The 21,585-nt window shown below is 36.9% G+C and overlaps 1 non-coding gene across 1 annotated transcript; it reads right to left on the bottom strand.

Moving 5' to 3' along the window:
• Positions 1 to 4,666: 4,666 nt before the first annotated feature.
• LOC121978927 lies at positions 4,667 to 4,772 on the bottom strand. The gene has a single exon (XR_006111249.1). It is a non-coding gene; the product is annotated as a small nucleolar RNA R71 (small nucleolar RNA).
• Positions 4,773 to 21,585: the final 16,813 nt, after the last annotated feature.

Below are 21,585 nucleotides of genomic sequence, written 5' to 3'. Positions count from 1 at the left end.
AGGCTGGAGAGTGCCGGTGACCACGTCGAGAGATCGACAATCGACAGTCGTGGCAACAGTGTTCGTCGCGACAGAAGAAGTGAGTGTCGCTACTACAGTAGAGACGAGAAGAAGAAGTTTAATTGATTAAACTAATCGATTAAAACATATCCACAAAAAAAAAAACTGTGTAATTAATTAAGCTAATCGATTAAAACAGATTTTAATCGATCACACTGATGAAAAAATATACTGATGAAGAAAATAGTATATATTATTGTTCCTCCATCAAAATTAGTGAAAATATTTGATTTTATTAAATCAAAAGAAAGAAAAATCACAACGTTCTCACGTTATTTAAAAAAGGAAAGTTATTTTTCTCTTTTTCAAACAGAGAGTTTTTTTAAATTAATTAAAAAAATATAATATTTATGTTTTTTAAATTAATTATACTTATTTTATTTGAATTTGTATAACTGCCTAATAGTCCAATCCTAACCAATCTAGTTCATTTGAAATAAATCATATCAAATTAAGTTTAGCTTAATTAAATTTAGGTCTGGTTCCAATCATTGGTTGATTTAACTAGACCGGTTTGATTCAATAATACTAAGGTCTGGTTCAGACCATTGGTTGGTTTAACCAAATCAATTTATTATTGAATTAATTAGGATGGTTTGATTACATGAGTTGGGCTAATCAAATCAGACCGAATTTATTCTAATAAATCAGATTTGATCATATGAGTCAAATTACCTAATGGGTCAAGATTTGATGAAATGAGTTAGATATAACCAAAACAAATATAGATAAGACATCTCTTTCCAATTAGATTAATTTTGATTAGAAAATAGACTGAACGTAGAAACTGGTCAACAGATCTAATGTATCAGTCAATTGAAACTCCCCAAATAAAGAAAATTTATTTTTCTTATTAACTTATGTATTCTGTATATATTTGTTATAATTAGAATTGAATATGATCAGTTTTGTTACTGGTTTGTCAATTTTATATTGACATCATTTTTTTAATTTCAGATACCAAGAACAATATACACGATGATTGATCACTATGAACGACAACATGAGCTTTGGGAGGAGATCAAGGAGCTAGAATATGACCCATATCACAAAGTTGGATGGCTTATTGGTTGGCTCGATCGGATATTCTAGAAACTCGAGCGAGAAGGTTATCCAGTCTTGGATGAACACAAAAGATGGGCTCTGCTCGAGTCACTACCGGAGCATTTTCTTGATATAGCATACTAGCTACTAGATCGCTCTGAATAGCACATCTCATATTCAGAGATGTGTAGGGATCTACTTCATTTGGCATGGGATTATGAAGAATCAGAAGATGATCTAAATCATGAAGAAATGGACCTCAAAGAATTTGAGGAGGATCCAGAACTAGATCCCACAGAGGCGACCTCGAAGAATTTGTGGAGGATCCAGAAATGGACCTCGAAGAATCTGGGGAGGAAGATCATGAAGAATCAGAAGAAGATCCAAAAGAGTGTGTGGAAGATCTAGAAATGAATCTAAATATGCATCTAAAGGATGATTCTGAGGCTGATCTTGCCATCGTCGAGTCCGGCTCGAATAGGATAGTGTTGCACTACACTAGTATATTTTCTAGTGGGAGTGGTGCTAGCTTATCTATGTTATTAGTGTTCTGTTTCATTATATATGAACAATTTTAGCCCATTTAGTTTTTCTTAAAATAATGCAGTGGAAACTGTTGTTTTGTACAAATAGTGTTATATTCTATGAAAAAGGAAAATAGTTATGATTAGTTCATATTTTATTATTTATTCATATCCAATGGTTAGTTTATGTAAAAATGATTAGTTCATATTATATGATTTGTTCATATTCAATGATTAATTCATATGAAAATTATTAGTTCATTTATGATTAGTTCATATTATATGATTAGTTCATATTCAATGATTAGTTCATGTAAAAATAATTAGTTCATTTGATTTATGACTAATTCATATATATATGATTAGTTCATTAGATTGGGTATGCGTAATATAATTTATCAATATTGATTGGATTGGTACATACAAATAATAAATGGAAACATAATTATCACTTGATTTTATAAATGAATTCTAATTTACATTGAATCAGTAATTAATTACATACATATGAAATACATTGAAATAATAAATAAATATATGTAGATTATGGCAACTAAGAACATCATAGTTGAACTCAATAAGGAAGAGAAATTATATGGCAATAACCACAAAATCTGGTATATCAAGATACAATATGTTCTTGAGGAACAAGAAGTTCTAGAAGCTGTAAATCAGTTCATGGAAGATGATGTGCGTAGATTATATACTCTTTTATGCATGTTTTTACGCACATTTATATACTTTGAGCATGCTTGATCTATGCATTTTTATACTTCCAGCTTTCCTTTTAGCATATTTACTCTTTTGGTTCGGAGATATGCTTTTTGTGCATTTTCTGTACACAGGAGTCGATTTGGTGAAGAATCTACATCTTCGGGCAAGCCTTGGAGGAAACAAAGGGAGAAAGTACCAGACCGTGTACCTCACACGACCTTGCACTGGTATGGAACTCGGGCCGTGTGGAGTTTGGCACCAACAGAAGAGGAAGATGACATGGCCGTGTGAACCTCACACGGCCGTGTCAAGATTTGAAGCCAACCAGAGCAGAAGCCTTACATGGCCGTGTGGATCTACACGGCCGTGTGAGGTTTCCAGAGACCAAGCAGGCTGTGGCCGTGTGAACCACACGGCCGTGTAGCATTTCTAGAGAGCAGAAGGGTCCTGGCCGTGTGAGTCACACGGCCGTGCAGCTTTGGCAGAGAAGGAATTGGACGTGGCCGTGTGAATCTCACACGGCCGTGTCACGGGACCGTGTGGCGCCCAATTCCCTCCTCTATTTAAACCCTCCCCCTTTGGGAGAAGGCAAGATTTGGTGGTTTCCTCCCATTCTTGGGAGGATTTCTGGGCGATTATAAGGGAGTTCTTGACAATTTCGACTCCGGAGCGAGGATTGGATCCGAAGATGAGGCTTCTTCGTAGATAAGTTTTCTCTTTCCCCCTTTTCTTGGTTTCTTGGATTGGGGATTTAAGAAATGCTTGTAATCTTCATTTCTTCGGATATTCTTCCTCGATTCATGGAGTAGATCTTGTATTCTAGGATTAAGGGAGTATTTGTATGATGGATTGATGTAATCTCTTATGGATTTGCCATTTTCTTGTTTCAATGACATTGTCTTGCTTGTATCAATTAGATCTTGAATGATTAATGGTGATTTGTGCTTAATTCTCATTCTTGATTGATTGTTTGGATTTCTTGTGGACTTTGTAAAGATAAACTCTCACTCGATCATCCGAGGGATCCACGTGACAGGTGCAAGCCCGTGTAAGGACGTTTGAGAGATAATCTTGAAGAGGAAATAGGAATATTCAAGAGAGTAGGATGGATTTTGTGATTAGTTTCTTGTATCTTGATAGATTAATAAGTTGTGGGCTTCTGTGTTGATATCCGAGGAAGGCATAGTAATAGGTGCGCTTCTGTGTAAGGACAATGTAGGTTCACGTCTAATTGATCATATTTAGATACATTTCTCAGTCCTTAGCCGGTTATCTATTGCAAGAGAGAAACGACAACTTTCTACAAGTGTTTGGCAATTGAGGGATAAGAATTGGTGAACCATTTACATTCAAGAAATCTTACAAAGAAATCGAAACTCCTAGAATCTCCCTTTATCATAACCCAAAACACTAAACTCTTGTTTGCTGATCTATAATATTAGATTTGTTTACCTTCACTTTGCATTTGAAACGATTGGATAGTTGTTTAGCTAATTCGCATTGAGACATTTCTAGTGCTTATTCCAGTCCCTGTGGATACGATAATCTTTTATATTACTTGCGACATTTCCGTACACTTGCGGAGCGTGACAAGTTTTTGGCGCCGTTGCCGGGGACTGCGCTATAACATTAGGAATTATCAATTGAGTTAGACTAAACATAACATTTGTTTTCCTTTCATATTGCATAGTTGTAACTAATCATTAGATTTTTGTTTTTACTTTCTTGTATAACTTTTACTTCTTGTTAATTCTTTTTGTACAAATTCAATTCTGTATTTTTGATTCTTTTATTTTTCTTTTTCTGTTGAATTGTCATTTGCTGTCTTGTTCTTGTGTATGCGAAGATCTAACTTTGCAGGGGAATTCTTTCCTTTTGACCCTGAGATTGACAGAACTTTCCATAAAAGAAGAATTCTGCAAAGGCAAATTGAAGAACAGGAACATTTGAACATGGCGAATAGACCACTCAAGGATTATGCAGCACCTTATGCAAGAGGTTTTCGATCTAGTATTTCAAAACCTCCAGTGGAAGCTAATAACTTTGAGATCAAACCCGCAATTATATCTATGGTGCAGCAGAACCAATTTGGTGGAGGACCTCATGAAGACTCCAATCAACACTTAGAGGTCTTTTATGAAATATGTGGTACCATGAAAATGAATGGAGTTCCTTTAGAAGCAGTTAGATTGTTATTATTTGGGTTTCCCTTAAGAGATAGGGCAAAGCAATGGCTGAATTCTTTGGCCCCTAATAGCATCACCACTTGGGAGCAGTGTGAGCAACAGTTTCTTGATAAATTCTATCCACCAGCAAAACAGCTCATATGAGGAATTTAATTGCAAGCTTCAAGCAAACTGACTCAGAATCTCTTTTTGAAGCATGGGATAGATATAATAGTATGCTCAGACAATGCCCACATCATGGGTTGGAAAGATGGTTAGTGTTGCACACTTTTTACAATGGTATCAACTATCATACCAAAGTGTCCCTTGATTCAGCTGCTGGAGGGGCACTTATGAATAAAAGTTTAGATGAAGCTGAAGAAATTATTGACAGTGTAGCACAAAATCATCATCAATGGGCAAATGAAAGAAGTGGTGGCTATTCTTCTGTAAACCCAACAATTAAAGCATCAGGGAAGTTTGATGTAGATGCAGTCACTCTTTTGTCTGCAAAATTGGACGCTCTTACAAAGAAATTTGAAAATATGGGGACTAGTGCTAATATGGTCAATGCTATTAGTACATCTTGTGAAGTATGTGGGAGTTCAGAGCATTCAAATGACTCATGTCCATTGGGAGCTATCACTGCACAAATCAATCAACTGGAACAATGTGATGCAATCATGAGTTACAATCAAAGGCAGAACAACCCATACTCAAATACTTATAACCCTGGATGGAAGAGCCATCCCAATTTTTCTTACAGAAATAATCAAGATCAAGGACCATCTATGGGGGTAAGACCAAATTTTCAAGCTGGGCAACAAAATTTTCAACATCTATCTTCTCAAGGCTTACCAAAGTCAAATATTGAAAAGATGCTTGAAGAAATTATCTCAAGTCAGAATGAAATGAAGCAAGATTTAGCAAAGCTCATTCAGAGAATGGATAATTCTGATAAGCATTAAAAGATCCAGGATAGTCAAATTGCCCAACTAGCTTCTTCATCATCCAGAGCACCAGGACAACTTTCAGGAAAACCTGATGTGAATCCTATGGAGCATTGCAATAGAATTGAGCTTAGGAGCGGACGGATCTTGGGAGACTCCCAAGTGACCGCTTCAAAAGGGATACAAAAAGAAGAAGAGCTCTCTCCTCTTATACCAAATCAGATTCAAGCTAATGAGGAGAGTACCATTGAGGTTGAAGAGACTCTTCCACTGAACCATCAGAGCAAAGCTGTCCCTTTTCCTCAGAGACTTACAATGCTCAAGAAAGATGAAGAATTTGGCAAGTTTTTAGAAAAAGTTAAGGAAATTTGTGTAGAGGTACCTCTTATTGATGCTATTCTTCAAATGCCTAGATTTTCCAAATTCCTGAAGGATCTCATGTCAAACAAGAGAAGAAGGGGAGAGGTTGAGACAATTGCGCTTAGTGAGGAATGTAGTGCTATTTTGGAGAAGAACACTTCCCCAAAACTAAAGGACCCAGGGAGCTTTTATATTCCTTGCAACATAGGAAAAGAATTTTTTGAAAAAGCTTTTTGTGATTTGGGGGCAAGTGTTAGCCTCATTCCCTATTCGATTTGTAATAAATTAGGTCTCAAAAACATTAAACTTACTACTATGGCACTTCAACTTGTTGATCATTCCTGCTGGTACCCTTTGGGTATTATAGAAGATGTGCCAGTAGAGGTGGATGGGAATGTTATTCCCACAGATTTTGTCGTGTTGGACATGGAAGAGGACCTCAGGATTCCTATCATATTAGGAAGACCTTTCCTTGCTTCAGCTGGAGCTATAATTGATGTCAAAAATCATAAGCTTTCTTTGGTAATTGGTAAGGAAAGGTTGGAATATGATCTATCTAATATCTCTAACCATGTCTCGTCTCTTTTAAATGCTTGTAGCAGGACAAGCATTTATAAACTTGAGGAATGGAATTTCCATCCTCATGGAAGGCCACCAAACGAAGGAGACAATGTGGTGGAAGATGTTGGGAGAAGATCTCCCAACAAAAACGAAAAGTATATCTGTCCTCCAAGGGCGAGGAAAAGAAGTGAATGATCAAGTTTGGTCGAGCTAAAGACCTTAAACAAGCGCTTCTTGGGAGGCAACCCAAGGGTTCTTTTAGTTAGTTTTGATTTGTATTTTAATTTCTTTTAGTTTGATGCATTCTTTTGATTTTGTTTTCAGGTTAGGTGCAAAACAGAGCCAGACCGTGTGCTATACACGGCCAGGTAAAGGTTACAGAGAAGGGAAGTGCTTGGGCCGTGTCATCCAGACACGGCCGTGTGGGATCTTCCGAGGAGAAAAAGGTATAGGCCGTGTCCCAGACACGGCCGTGTAAAGAATCCCGAGAAGAAGGATGGAGAGGCCGTGTCCCAGACACGGCCGTGCGAAGAATCCAAAGAGGGAAGAGGAGGAGGCCGTGTGGATCTGCACGACCGTGTAGGAGAGTTATTAAAGTCTTCTTTCTACCTTACACGGCCAGATCTTGGCCGTGTTCCACACACCCCCAACTCTCCAAAACATATCTTTCTCTCCCAATCTCTTAAAAACTCCTCTCTAATCTCTCAAGATCTCTTAGATCCGATTCTCCTCCTCTCTAAGACTTGGACTTTTTGTTCTCCTAACCTAAGATCTTTGTTTTTGAAGTTTTGTTCTTTGAGTTCCATTTTTCCAACTCTAGATAATTCTTCCCCTATCTTAACTCATCAAGATGTCCAATATTTTGAAGAAACTTCGCAAAGGAGGTGGTGGATCCAGTGGAGACAAAGAGAAGGAGCCATCAAGGGACAAAGGAAAACAACCAGTGAAGGGCAAAGGCAAAAGGACTTCACGCAACGAAGGTAATGACAATGAATTCAATATTGTGTTTAGAAATGATGATCAAGTAACTAGATTTGCAATTCTTGTCAATAGAAAGATAGTGTGTACTAGATATATGGACCCAACTGTTCTTGATATGCTTGGAATTAGGGAAGATGTAGATTTGATGATTAGGTTTTTGGATTGGAGTGATATTATGTACACACATTTGCCTACATATCCTCGTCTTGTTTTGGAATTTTTAAGTTCATTGGATGTCCATTTTACTAATGAAGATGATTATTTTGGAAAAATCTCTTTTAGACTAATGAATCAAGAATTTCTATGGGCATTTAGTGACTTTAATTCTTGTTTTGGATTAACCACCGGTAGCCCTCGTAGGTTTGATCCAAGGTTTAATTGGAATCATTTTTGGAATGCAATAACTGGGTTGGATCAACCTTATGAGCCTTCAAGAGCTAAGGCCTCCCATATGCAAAACCCCATCTTTAGGTATCTACATAGAGTCATGGGTAAAACTATTTTTGGTAGAGAAGAGAGTGATGAGGTGGTTAAAAAGATAGAGCTTTATGCTTTATGGGCTATGCTTTATAAGGTTGAATTTGATTCTGGTTTTCATTTTATTCAAACCTTATTAAGATCTGCTAGGGCATCATCGGGATCAATTGTTTTTGGTGGTTTGATTACCCAAGTAGCTTATAATTTAAATCTTGATGTTGATGGGTTGAAAATAATTCATGGTAATGACATGATTGACATTGATGCATGTCTTGCTATGAAAATGATCGTTCGGGATGAGAATGATTTCGCGTTTCCTAGGAGGAGTGGTTCTCCTTTACCCCTTCCTTTTCCTGAACGAACTACTATTCGTAACCCGACTAATTGGGTAATTTCTGAGTTAGATTTCGAGGATAACCCTTCTATACCTGGAGACACTGAGCCACATCATGAGCCCTCGTCATATGGACACCCGCAGCCTTCTAGTTTTATGGAGCCCGCTAGGCATTCTTTTGCATATGGCACGGGATCTTCTAGGTTTGATTTTTCAGATTTTCGTACGTCTCTAGAATCACTTCATGAGAAGCAAGATTCCCAACGAAAAATGTTGGAGGGGCGCTTCTCTTTATCTGATGATCAGTTTAGGGAGGTACAAAATCATTTTCAGTTTACGAGAAATTTTCAAGGTCAAGTGGCTGAGTTTGTGCAGGATTATGATACTGATCAGGCTAGGATGAGAGATTTTATGCAGAGCATGATGCTTACTAGCCAACAAGTAGATGCTTTATATGAGTATCATAAATCTTTGGGTGAGATTCCAGGTTTTCCTAGTTTTCCTATTGGCCAACCACGTCGTAGACCTCCTTTCCCTCGTCCACCTCCACCTCCTCCACCATATTGATTTCATCGGGACGATGAAAAGTTTAAGTCTGGGGGGGTGTCATGTACTGTTTAGTTTGGTTTTCATTTTCAGTTTTTAGTTTTTGTTAGTTTTTCATGTTGGTTCTTGTTGTTTTTTTTGCTTGTTTTTGAAATTTGTTTTTGAAATAATCATGGCAAAAAAAAAAAAATTGAGAACATTAATCTTCACTTATATGCTTTCTTGGATTCAAGTGAAATGTTAGCACGATTATTGTCTTGATTCATGGTGTTCGAATGATGCTAGTAGTAAACTTTGTGTAGTTCTTTTTTCTATCTTGGGAAGCATTAATAAGTTGAGAATCTTATGGTGATGAGTTTTAGTTTTGGTTCAACCTTAAGGATTTTATCTTCACTACACTTGTGCTTGATGCTTGAATAGTTGATGTCATTGAAATAGTCATGATTCATCTTGTTTGCTTAGTACTTGGTTTCCATGGTGATTTCTCAACTTTCATTTTGGTTACTGGATGAAGCTCAAATCATTAAAGCTCATTTGGAAAAATCAAAATATCCCAACATGTGTGCTAAAAGTATATTTGTGAATAAGTTTTGCACAATGCAAGCACTTATTAAAAAAAAAAATAAGGGATATAAAAAACAGTTGTCATGAGTGGAATCTAGCAAGTCACCCCTTTGAGACCGAGTTAGGTTACTGGGGAAATGACTGCTTAGCTTCCCTTGAGATTGAGCACACCTTTGAGACCTTGGGTTAGTTGAGAAATATGAACCAAGTGAATGATGAGTAAGTGCCTATCACTGGTTACTTGTCTTTCACTGGAAACACTAGGAATTCAAATTTGATGACGACTTGACTAGGACATGGATTGAAACTTGAAGGGTGTTGAGTTACTTTTACACTGTGCACAAGATTCTTATGCTTGAACCATACTTTACTTGTTTCCATGATCATGCTTGTTAATGAAACTTTTTGATAGAGTTAGGAAAGTGCACTAGGTTTTATGAATGTGTTGTAGAACATATGAATTTAGACTGCGGCATTTTGCTTGAGGACAAGCAAAGGTTTAAGTCTGGGGGTGTGATGTGCGTAGATTATATACTCTTTTATGCATATTTTTACGCACATTTACATACTTTGAGCATGCTTGATCTATGCATTTTTATACTTCCAGCTTTCCTTTTAGCATATTTACTCTTTTGGTTCGGAGATCTGTTTTTTGTGCATTTTCTGTACACAGGAGTCGATTTGGTGAATAATCTACATCTTCAGGCAAGCCTTGGAGGAAACAAAGGGAGAAAGCACCAGACCGTGTACCTCACACGGCCTTGCACTGGTATGGAGCTCGGGCCGTGTGGAGTTTGGCACCAACAGAAGAGGAAGATGACATGGTCGTGTGAACCTCACACGGCCGTGTCAAGATTTGAAGCCAACCAGAGCAGAAGCCTTACATGGCCGTGTGGATCTACACGGCCGTGTGAGGTTTCCAGAGACCAAGCAGGCTGTGGCCGTGTGAACCACACGGCTGTGTAGCATTTCTAGAGAGCAGAAGGGTCCTGGCCGTGTGAGTCACACGGTCGTGCAGCTTTGGCAGAGAAGGAACTGGACGTGGCCGTGTGAATCTCACACGGCCGTGTCACGGGGCCGTGTGGCGCCCAATTCTCTCCTCTATTTAAACCCTCCTTCATGAATTGAAAGGGGATCTCTCCCCCTTTGGGAGAAGGCAAGATTTGGTGGTTTCCTCCCATTCTTGGGAGGATTTCTGGGCGATTCTAAGGGAGTTCTTGACGATTTCGACTCCGGAGCGAGGATTGGATCCGAAGATGAGGCTTCTTCGTAGATAAGTTTTCTCTTTCCCCCTTTTCTTGGTTTCTTGGATTGGGGATTTAAGAAATGCTTGTAATCTTCATTTCTTCGGATATTCTTCCTCGATTCATGGAGTAGATCTTGTATTCTAGGATTAAGGGAGTATTTGTATGATGGATTGATGTAATCTCTTATGGATTTGCCATTTTCTTGTTTCAATGACATTGTCTTGCTTGTATCAATTAGATCTTGAATGATTAATGGTGATTTGTGCTTAATTCTCATTCTTGATTGATTGTTTGGATTTCTTGTGGACTTTGTAAAGATAAACTCTCACTCGATCATCCGAGGGATCCACGTGACAGGTGCAAGCCCGTGTAAGGACGTTTGAGAGATAATCTTGAAGAGGAAATAGGAATATTCAAGAGAGTAAGATGGATTTTGTGATTAGTTTCTTGTATCTTGATAGATTAATAAGTTGTGGGCTTCTGTGTTGATATCCGAGGAAGGCATAGTAATAGGTGCGCTTCTGTGTAAGGACAACGTATGTTCACGTCTAATTGATCATATTTAGATACATTTCTCAGTCCTTAGCCGGTTATCTATTGCAAGAGAGAACCGACAACTTTCTACAAGTGTTTGGCAATTGAGGGATAAGAATTGGTGAACCATTTACATTCAAGAAATCTTACAAAGAAACCGAAACTCCTAGAATCTCTCTTTATCATAACCCAAAACACTAAACTCTTGTTTGCTGATCTATAATATTAGATTTGTTTACCTTCACTTTGCATTTGAAACGATTGGATAGTTGTTTAGCTAATTCGCATTGAGACATTTCTAGTGCTTATTCGATACGATAATCTTTTATATTACTTGCGACATTTTAGTACACTTGCGGAGCGTGACAGAAGAATCGACTAATGGTTCTACAGCACAACACAGACGTAACCTTGATGCCTATAAGGAATGGAAAAGGAAGGACTCCACTGCTATGGGAATATTGATTAGTTAAATAGTGGGTGACTTGGTATTTGAGTATGAGCCATTACCATCGACTCATGTTGTCTAGGCAGCCCTTAAAGAGAAGTACAATGGAGTAAGTCTCAGTAAGTTTTGTCAACTAATAATTAAGTTTGACAACTATAAAAAGCATTCAAATGTTACCATGACCCAACATCTGAGGGAAATGGGTAATATGATACGAGAGCTTAAGATTGTTGGTCATGAGTTGACCGATAAAAAATAGGTTCAAGCAGTAATCCGTTCCCCTCCTGATTCTTGGGCAATGATGAAACAGAACCTTACCCACAGTGAGAGTATCAAGACTTTTACTGATGTCTCATGTCATATAGAAATAATCCTTACGGATTTAATCCGTAAGGATTAAATCCGCAAGGATTTCTAGTCAAGCATTTATAGCTGAAGTTTTGGATTTCAAGAATAAAAAAAGATGGTTTAAGAAAGAAAAGGGAAAAGGAAAGGAGGCTAGTGTTGTTGCTGCGAAAAACTAAATCAAGAAGAAAGGAAATAAATATGGACAAAAACCTAAGAGCAAGTTGATTTGTTATAACTGTGGCAAGAAGGGTCATTTTGCTCAAGATTGTACTAAGTCTAAAAAGGTAGATCCATCTTTATCTTCTTTCCATGAGCATCATGTTACAAGTATAGTGTTGTTAGCTGATTCTTATCCTTTGTGGATTGTAGATTCAAGAGTAACGAACCATGTAGCTCGTGATCGAGCTACAATTGTGGTATACCGTTGGGTACCAGTTGGCAACAAATGGATATATGTGGGAAATAATGAAAGAATTGAAGCCAAAGGAATTGACACTTGCAAGCTCAACCTACATGGTGGACGTACCTTATTTCTACATGATGTCCTGTATGCTCCTGAGATTTGACAGAATCTGGTTTCCGTCACTTGTCTTCTTGATTTAGGATATTGTGTAAATTTTTATAGTCGTTGTGTGGAACTTTACATTAACTCTGTGTTAATTGGGCGTAGTTATATAACAAATGATTTTATGGTTCTTGATGTAGAACCAAATAATAATAATGGTTATTTTTTAGACATTGCTCTTACTAGTAATGCTGATGTTAATGATGAAATTTGGCATGCTAGACTAGGATATATAAGAAAGAACGAATGAATAGATTAATTAAAGAGAGACTTCTAGGCACTCATACTAAGATTAACTTGTCTATATGTGAGCATTGTCTTGTTGGAAAGGCAACTAAGAAATCATTTGGTAAGACTATTAGAGCTGAATCACCATTGTAGTTAATTTATTTGGATATTTGTGGTCCAATAAATGTGAAGGCTAGAAATGGGAGTTCTTATTTCATTACATTTATTGATGACTTCTCATGTTTTGGTCATGTGTATTTAATTTCTCACAAATCTGAAGCATTAGATTGCTTCAATAGTTATTTGAACGAAGTTGAGAATCAATTGAAATGTAAGGTTAAAACCTTGCACAATGACCATAGAGGTGAATATTTATCTGATCAATTCAAAATAATGTGTAATGATAAAGGGATTATTAGACTGCTAACTATCCCTAAAACTCCACAGCAAAATGAGGTTGCTGAAATAAGAAATAGAACTCTTCTTAAAATGGTTAGGTCTATGATGGTGCAGACTAATTTACTGATCTCCTATTGGGAAGATACATTATTAGTTGTGACCTATATATTTAAGAAAGTGTCTTCAAAGTCAGTTTCATCTACCTCATATGAACGTCGGACTAGCAGAAAGTCGAATTTAAGAAATCTGAAACCTTGGTGGTCAGTTGCCTACATTTATGATAAGACTCACGAATATGAAAAATTAGGACTCAGAGGTAAGAAGTGTATCTCTATAAGGTATTCTAAAACTTCTAAGGGTTATGTCTTCATTGGTGAGCGACAAGATGGAATCATCTCTGAAATAAAATCAAGAGATGCTACTTTTCTCGAAACTGAGTTCCCAACTTGAGGTAGAGTTGATAATATAATTCCTCTATATGCAATAGAGGAGGAGGATATGTTGGTCCCTTGCGGCTAGCAAGAGAGGGGTGAATAGCCCCGCACAATAAAAATAAACACCTTTCTCAGAACTTTGAAAATAAAGCACTTGTATATAAAGAAACTAATTAAAAGACAAGAAAAAGAGGCACAACAATTTACTTGGTTTGCAATTAGGGGATTGCTAATCCAAGATGTTTGAAAGCTCACTAATGTCTCCTTCAAGTGGAGAAGCCTCTTATAGCAGTCAAAGCTCATAACTACAAAGCTAAACTCAATTAGGATCGATTATGTAAGTACCCCATGGTAGTTTTGATGTGGCGAACCAAGTTAAGTTAGGTCCTGTGTGTGTTTGATCCTTGTGTCTAAGTATGTAGGAGCTTAGGAATACAAAGAGTCGAGCAGAAGATGCAGCTAGCGAGAAGGATGACACAGGAAAGGAGTCGACGGACTCAGTGCATCCAAGGGGCAAAGTGCTGTGGAAGAGTACACCGATGAATGAGAAGGATGTACGCGATGTTCGAGGGATGAGAAGCCGGGGAGGAAGCCTGCTCGAGGAGAAGACTGAAAGATGGGTCCAGGTGAGCCCAATTCCAGATGGACGATATCACCCTAGCGATCGAAGCAACGGAAGAGCAAACAGAGAGCTGTAGAGCTGTTGCAGGCGCCCTCAATGTGGTTGGAGGTGCCTCCGTGCCTTGCTATGGGAAGGCACCTTCAACAAGGTTGAAGGCACCTTTAACCACCCATGGAAGACACCTCAATCCTTTGAAGGCGCCTTAGACTGGGCATAATTAACCGTTAGTGAAGATAAAACTTTATCTTCACTTGCCTCGCTAGAGGCGCCTTCCACCTTGTTGGAGGCACCTTCCAACCTCGGATAAGATTTTCCAGAGGTTATAAAAAGACCCGTGGACTTAGGAAAGAAAGTATAACCGAACAACAACTTTTGTATTAACTTTCCTAGTCATTTCTAAGCTGTCAACGTGTCTAAAAGGCTTCTCCACCTTCAACGAAGGAGAATTTTAGTGAGCTTTTATCTAACTTGTATTAACAACCATTTAGGTTATAACCAAGTAAATCCTAGACTTTTACCTACTCTTTTAAGTTGTTATTTCTTTATGTCAATTGTTTTCTATTAATTAACTTATGCTACTAATCTAAGTCTTCAAAAGAAGAAGAAAGGGGGTATTTTTATTTTATAGACAATTCACCCCCCTCTTGCTGACCTCATTGCACCAATACTTTGGTATCAGAGTCCAACCGCTTCAGAAGGACTAACCGCCGACTGAAGTACAAAGATAATGGACGGACCTAGCATCCACCCACCAGTGTTTGAGGGGGAGTTTGCATTTTGGAAGCGACGAATGGAGGTATTCTTTAAGATAGATTTTAATATTTTATTAATAATGAAATATGGTTTTAAAATACCAAAGAACACGAATGGAGAATAACTCGAAGAACACCTCTGGACTAGAAAGCAGTGCGACGAATTTATGGCAAACAGTAAGACTGAATTTCACATTATAAGCATACTACTGGTTGAGAAACTCATAGAATTGGCAACTACAAAAGTGCAAAAGAACTTGGGGAAAGTTCTTGTAGCTCTATGAAGAACCAAAAGAAACCGAATCTAATTCCTTGATGGACACTGAGTCATCATTCGAAGAACCCAAGACCGAGGAAATTACCGGAACAACATTTATAGCCAAATACCTACCTAAAGACAAAGAAAGCTCATCTAAGATAATTATTGATAAAGGGGGAGAGTCTTCGGAAGAAAGTAGCAACGAGGAGGAGTATCAAACAATGAAATAGTAACAGTAAGTAAGATACGTTCCCGACCTCCTGAGGAATTATTTAAATTCATTAAAATACTTTATAAAAATATGGTGGATTTAGAAAAAGAGAATGCAAAGTTAAAATTGACTTTAATAAATGTATGTCGTTTGGAAGACTTTGATAAATTAAAATTTGAAAATGATAAATTAAAAGATAAAATAGAATGGCTAGAAAAAGACAATTCATGCTCAAATTCTTTACATGCTCTAGAAAGAAATTACAAATATTATCGAAAGCTTAACTAATATTTTAAATACCATAAGGGCCAAATTATAAAAATGGAAAGACCATTAATTCCTAGAAAATATTTGGTTAACCTAATAGAACATAATTTATTTTGGGTTCCTAAATATTACTTAGATAATTAAATAAATTTTTGTTTGCATACCTAAATTATCTTTATCTTATTAGACAAAGTAATACATGCTAGAAATTTAATTTACCTGATTTATTCTTATCGATAAAATTAATCATTTTTGTTCTGGTCAAATTTTTTTTTCTCAAAATTTTATCTGTACAAAATGAAAATATTCTCAAAATTTTTTCCATTGAGTTTGTTTTTTTTTTGAAAAATGATATTTTAAATATATATATATATATATATATAAACTTATTCTATTTAAGTCTGACAAAAAATTTCTGAAATAGATAACGAATTTCTAAATTATTTTCAAAATAGAAGAATAATTATTAAAGATAGAATATTTTTAAAAATTATATCTAAAACTTGTTAGCTTACAAAAAATTTCTAAATATTTCAAATTTTCTAACCGTTTATTTTATTTTTCCCAAATTTTATTTTGATGTGATTAAAGGAAGAGAAGTAAGTACAAGTTAAGGGGGAGTAAGAATTTTATTTCTTAATTCATTACGAATTTTATTGCTTAATTCATTACAATATTTGATTTGAATTGTAACTTCTTTACATAAGTTATGTTGTTGTATTTTCAACCCTAACTTGAACTTGGATTGATGCACATCAAAAAGGGGGGATTATAAGTACCCCGTGGTAGTTTTGATGTGGTCAACCAAGTTAAGATAGGTCCTGTGTGTGTTTGATCCTTGTATCTAAGTGTGCAGGAGCTTAGGAATACAAGAAGTTGAGTGGAAGACGTGGCTAGTGAGAAGGATAACACGGGAAAGGAGCCGACGGGCTCAGTGTATCAGAGGGACGAGGTGCTGCGAAAGATTACACTGGTGGATGAGAAGGGTGTGTGCAACGTTTGATCCCAAAGCTCTGATACTAATTATTGGTCCTTTGACAACCGGCTAGAGGGAGGGGGGTGAATAGCCTAAAATAAAAATAAAACATTTCTCGTCTTTTCAAGCTAAATTAAGAAATACTTGCATAAAAGAAACTTAATTAAAGAAAGAAAGAGGCAGATCGTTTACTTGATTACAACATAGGTGGTTGTTAATCCAAGGCAAGTAAAGCTCACTAAAAGTATCCTTCAAACAGAGAAGCCTCTTACAGCAGTTGAAGCACTCAATTACAAAGCTAAACTCAATTAGAATCTATTATAAGTTGTTGGATCTCATGCGACTGGCTAGAGGGGGGTGAATAGCCTGCACAATAAGAAAACAAAAAAAATCCTTTCTCAACCTATAACTTTACCAATATTAACACTTGTATAAAACAAATAAAAACTAAATAGAGAAAAGAAGAGGCACAACTATTTATTTGGTTAGAACTGGAGAGGTTATTAATCCAAGGATGATGAAAAGCTCAATTTTGTCTCCTTCAGGTAGAGAAGCCTCTTACAACAATCAAAACTCACAATCACGAAACTAAATGGACAAGTAAAAGATTACAAGTGTTGTTTCTCTCTTTTTCACTTGTGTTTAGCTTCTGGGACCAGGGCTATATTTATAGCCTTGGTCGGGGCACCTAGAAGGGTTCCAGGCATCTGGAGGGGAATAAAACTTTATCCCCGCTATAATAGATCGCGTTTGACGTGATCTAGATAAGATTCAAGGTCTGAGCACCCAAACCAAGTCCAGGCATCTGGATTCAGTCCAGGCACCTGGACCCAAGTTAACAACTTGTTAACTTGTTTGGTTTGGATTCTTGCTCAGGCTCCACTCGCTTAGGTCTAGATCTTCCGCTCCGACTTCGGCTCCACTTGGGTGATCTCGGCCTTTCAGAATAGGGTTCATCCGAACTCAACTTTTTTCCTTCGAGCAAGCTTTCGCTCCAACTTCTCGTCCCCCAGAAATGCCGCGCGCCTCCTTCTCGTCCGCCCGTGTACTCTTCCGCAACACCTTGTCCCTCAAATGCACTAAGCCCGTTGGCTCTCTCCCGTGTTGTCCTTCTCACTAGCAGCGTCTTTTGCTCGATTTCTTATGCTTCTAAGCTCATGCACACTTAGACACAGGGTTAAACACCAACATGACCTAACTTGACTTGGCTGATCACATCAAAATCACCTTGGGGTACCAACAATATTTTCCTTTTTGATGTGATCAAATCTAAGTTAAGTTAGGGTAAATAAATAGTAGTTATAATTTTAAAAAATGCAAGTACAAAAATTAAGTGCAAAAATTAAAATTTGAAATATTACCCTCCCCCTAGACTTAATCTGTATTAATTGAGCACATTAAAAATAGGGTATTAAAAAAATTCTACTTAACAATGATAAAAAGTCTAAGGGTTACTTAAAAAATATGAAAGTTTTAAAAACAACTCTGAGTTTTAAAAAAACTTTGAAATGTTTTGCAAGAAGAATTTTTAACAGGGACTTGAAAATTCTCTAACTGTTTACGAAAAAATTTAAAAACATCATGTGAGATAAACAATTCATAATTTAATTTTTTATTGATGAGTGATAAGTAAAAAAAAAAATATAACTAATTTCTTGTGGAATTTTGACAAACATTAAAAGCATTATCTAATAAATGCTTAATAGTTAACCAATTAAACATTAATTTCAGTAATTGACTTCCAAGCTGTGGCGAGACACTAGGCCTTCTTGGTTATTGAAGCAATAAGCATTTTCTAGACAAAACCTCTTAAAGAAATTAAACATTTAATTTTCTTTCTGAAAGCCCTAAGTCCAATTTTAATTTATTCAAGATTTTAGAACCCAATATAGGTTCCTTCCAACTAGGTTAATCAGAAATTTCTTAGGAATATATTTTGTTGATAATTTTCTGATTTGTCCCCTATGATATCTAAGATACCAGCTTAGTCCATCATAATTTCGAGTTTGTTGAACATTTGAGCATGTATGATATTTCAATTTTTCTATTTCTTTATTCAATTTTTCATTTTCTAATTTCAACTTATCGAAATCTTCTAATCGACAAGAAATGGCTAAAGTTGATTTTAACGTTTTATTTTCTTTTTCTAACATACAGCAATTCTTTGATAATAATTTAACAAACTTAAATAATTTGTCAAGGGGAAGAGATTGTACCTGACTTACCTTGTCGACCTCGCAATCTAAAGCTCCCCCTAAAGTGCAACTTTCTTCCGTTGTCGCTCCCCCTTGATTAATGCTCTCGATGCTCATTTCGAACGAGCTTGCTTCGTCTTCATCTTCTTGGTGACTTGCTACTAGTGCATGTCCGACGATTGCTTCGATCTCTGATTCGGATGATGTTTCATCCCACGTCGCTTTTAGATTCTTGTACTTGTTTATTTGGGATGACTTCTTGTTCTTGCTCTTGTCCTTGTTCTTTAATTTAGGGCAGTTGTCTTTTATGTGCCCTTCTTCATTACAGTGGTAGCATCTTATCCTTCTTTTTCTTCTACCCTGCACTTGATTAAATTTCTTAGATTTAAATATTTTTTTAAATATACTTACCATCAGTGTCATTTTGTCATCATCGAGAGAAGATTCTGAATCTTGTTCGTCCATCTTTGCCTTAAAAGCAATGTTGCGCTTTGGCACCTTCTTCAGATCTACACATCTTGTTTCATGGACTTCAAAAGTTGAAAATAATTCTTCTAAAGTACTAGTTTCTAGATCCTTAGATATATAATAGGCATCTCCTAATGATGCCCATTCAGTATTTCTAGGGAATGCATTAAGCGCGTACCTTAGCGAATCTCGGTTGCTTACTTTTTCACCAAGATTCGTGAGTCCGGTGATGAGCTCTTTGATCCTTGAGTGAAGGTGTGCAACTGTTTCACTTTCTTCTAGTTTGATATTATGGCGAGGCACTAGACATTCTTGGTTATTGGAACAACAACCACTTTATAGACAAAGCTTCTTAAAGAAATTAAACATTTAATTTCCTCTCTGAAAGCTCTAAGTCCAATTTTAATTTATGCAAAATTTTGGAACCCAATATAGATTCCTTCCAACTGGGTTAATCAGAAATTTCTTAGAAATATATTTTATTGATAATTTTTTGATTTGGCCCCTATGATATCTAAGATACCAACTTAGTCCATTATAATTTTGAGTTTGTTGAACATTTGAGCATGTATAATGTTTCAATTTTTCTATTTCTTTATTCAATTTTTCATTTTCTAATTTCAACTTATCGAAATCTTCTAATCGACAAGAAATGGCAAAAGTTGATTTTAACATTTTAATTTCTTTTTCTAACATACAACAATTCTTTGATAATAATTTAACAAACTTAAATAACTTGTCAGGGGGAAGAGATCATACCTGACTTACCTTGTTGACCCCACAATTTGAAGCTTCCCCTGAAGTGCAGCTTTCTTCTGTTGTCGCTCCCCCTTGATTGATGCTCTCGATGCTCATTTCGGATGAGCTTGCTTCGTCTTCATCTTCTTGGTGACTTGCTACTAGTGGAAGTTCGGCGATTGCTTCGATCTCTGATTCGGATGACGTTTCATCCCACGTCGCTTTTAGGTTCTTGTACTTATTCATTTGGGTTGGCTTCTTGTTTTTGCTCTTGTCTTTGTTCTTCAATTTAGGGCAGATGTCTTTTACATGCCCTTCTTCATCGTAGTGGTAGTATCTTATCCTTCTTTTTCTTCTACCCTGCACTTGATTAAATTGCTTAGATTTAAATAATTTTTTAAATTTACTTACCATCAGTGTTGTTTCATCGTCATCGAGAGAAGATTCTAAATCTTGTTCATCCATCTTTGCCTTAAAGGCAATGTTGTGCTTTGGCTCCTTCTTCAGATCTACACATTTTATTTCATGGACTTCAAAAGTTGAAAATAATTGTTCTAAAGTACTAGTTTATTAGATATATAATAAGCATCTACTAATGATATCCATTCAATATTTCTAGGGAATGCATTAAGCACGTACCTTAGCGAATCTCGGTTGCTTACCTTTTCATCAAGATTCGTGAGTCTGGTGATGAGCTCCTTGATCCTTAAGAAGTCATCTTGCTCCTTCTTGGTCCATTGGTGTTTTTCTTTTCCTTCGGGTGCTACAAAACCAAATTCTATTATCAAGAGTAAATCAAAATCTGTCTTAAAAAATACCTCCATCCTTTTCTTCCGGCTTATGAATTCCCCCTCGAATTTTGGTGGGTAGATGGTCGGTCCGATCATCTCATGTGCTTCATTTGGCGATTAGTCCTCCTAAAGCGACCTCGCTCTGATACCACTTGCTGGATCGCGGGCAGCCAGCTAGAGCAGGGTGAATAGCCTGCACAATAAGAAAACAAAAAAAAAATCCTTTCTCGACTTATAACTTTACTAATATTAACACTTGTATAAAACAAATAAAAACTAAATAGAGAAAAGAAAAGGCACAACTATTTACTTGGTTACAACCGGAGAGGTTGTTAATCCAAGGATGATGAAAAGCTCAATATTGTCTCCTTCGGGCAGAGAATCCTCTTACAGCAATCAAAGCTTACAATCACGAAGCTAAATGGACAAGTAAACGATTACAAATGTTGTTTCTCTCTTTTTCACTTGTGTTTAGCTTCTAGGACCAGGGCTGTATTTATAGCCCTGATCAGGGCGCCTGGAAGAGTTCTTGGTGCTTGGAGGGGGATAAAACTTTTTCTCCGTTGCAACAGATCGCATTTGATGTGATCCGGATAAGATTTAAGGTCCAGGTGCCCGAACCCAAGTTAACAACTTGTTAACTTATTTGTTCTGGGTTCTTGCTCCGACTCCACTCACTTAGGTCCGGGTCTTCACCTCTGGCTCTGACTCCACTTGAGTGATCTCGTCCTTTTGGAATAGGGTTCACCCGAACCCAACTTCCAACCTTCGAGCAAACTTCCGCTCTGGCTTCTCGTCCCTCGGAAACGTCATGTGCCTCCTT

This window comes from Zingiber officinale, chromosome 4B, assembly GCF_018446385.1.
Source record: "Zingiber officinale cultivar Zhangliang chromosome 4B, Zo_v1.1, whole genome shotgun sequence".
Lineage (NCBI taxonomy): Eukaryota > Viridiplantae > Streptophyta > Magnoliopsida > Zingiberales > Zingiberaceae > Zingiber > Zingiber officinale.
The sequence above is the reverse complement of the archived record's forward strand: the minus strand, read 5'-3'. Positions and strand labels throughout refer to the sequence as shown.